The 1,399-nt window shown below is 45.2% G+C and overlaps 1 pseudogene; it reads right to left on the reverse strand.

Annotated features, from left to right (window-relative positions):
* Positions 1-950: 950 nt before the first annotated feature.
* On the reverse strand, positions 951-1,068 carry LOC126485713 (5S ribosomal RNA; annotated as a pseudogene).
* Between the last annotated feature and the right edge of the window lie 331 nt (positions 1,069-1,399).

Raw genomic sequence — 1,399 nt, forward strand, 5'->3', positions numbered from 1 at the left:
AAGAAATCACATCCCGAGGAGACTGTATCAAAATGCATTCAGTTGTGCCCCACCAGCTATGCTCGATAATATTGTGCGAAATGTTGCGTTACGCATGGTTTTTTGCCAAACTGTGCCATGAGAGACAATCTTTTAAGAACGGAAACATGTTTGTTTTTGTATAGAAACTTTAAAAGAGCTATGTTATTGTGAATATGCGGCGTTTATAATGTGTGCAAGATGCCCAGAAAATTAAAGATACCCGAGTTTTTTTAATGGATGTTATCAAAGTACGTGTGCATTATCAACTGTAAAATACGAAAAGTATTTACGGTAATTTTATATACGAAGTGTTCTTCTACGCCTTACAATCCCATTTTGCTTACTTATTTGCAGTTCCAAATTTCCTTTTGCCTTTTAAGTTTCCACATAGGGACACCATCTCATGCCCCTCAGATTACCATTCTGTATTCTTACTGCTGGGTCAACCGATGTGTTTAACCCATGCTAACATACGTGGCTCATGCCTCTCTCGACCAGTCGCAAAAATGCTATTTTTTTGTAAACGCTTGGCCAACTGAAGCTCCGACATTTTTCGCTAAGGCCTTCTTATACCGTACGTCAGGACGAAACCGGTGATGCCGAGTAGGTCAGCTACTTTGCAGCGATGCTTGTGTCTTAAACCAATCGGGATTCAACTATTACAAGCCCTTCATGAGGGTGATAAACAACAACGTGCAGCGTTTTATGAATTAAATCTGGGCGTGGAGGCACTCCGTCTTCAGGCCACAAGTGGCCCATCGGGATCATCCGACCGCCGTGTCATCCTCAGATGAGGATGCAGATAGGAGGGGTGTGTGGCAGCACACCGCACTCCCAGTCGTTATGATGGTTTTCTTTGACCGGAGCCGCTACTCCTCGGTCGAGTAGCTCCGCAATTGGCATCACAAGGCTGAGTGCATCCCGAAAAATGGCAACAGCGCATGGCGGCCTGGATGGTCACTCATCCAAGTGCTGGCCACGCCCGACAGTACTTAACTTCGGTGATCTGACGGGAACCGGTGTATCCAATGTGGCAAGGCCGTTGCCCTGGGCGTGGAGGAGAAAGATAAAAATTTCCTTTCACGTTCAGTGTTAACTGGTGGGCTACGTTCCATTTAAGTGGAAAAGCGTACTACCACAACATAAGAACACTATTGCTACAGGCTATAGTCGAGCTCGAGAAATACTTTCCAAAGATTTATGTGTTTAGATGATTTACGACACGTTCTTTTTTGCTGGAAAGACGCTTACAAGAATGTCGTACATGTGAAACGCTGAAAATTACGTTTTTGAACGGGACGGGCCACCATCGCATTGGCACCTGCATGTAGGAGTAACAACGGATCACCCGTATGGAGTGTGCTGCTTCCACATCGCG

The sequence above is a fragment of the Schistocerca serialis genome, chromosome 6 (genome assembly GCF_023864345.2).
Source record: "Schistocerca serialis cubense isolate TAMUIC-IGC-003099 chromosome 6, iqSchSeri2.2, whole genome shotgun sequence".
Lineage (NCBI taxonomy): Eukaryota > Metazoa > Arthropoda > Insecta > Orthoptera > Acrididae > Schistocerca > Schistocerca serialis.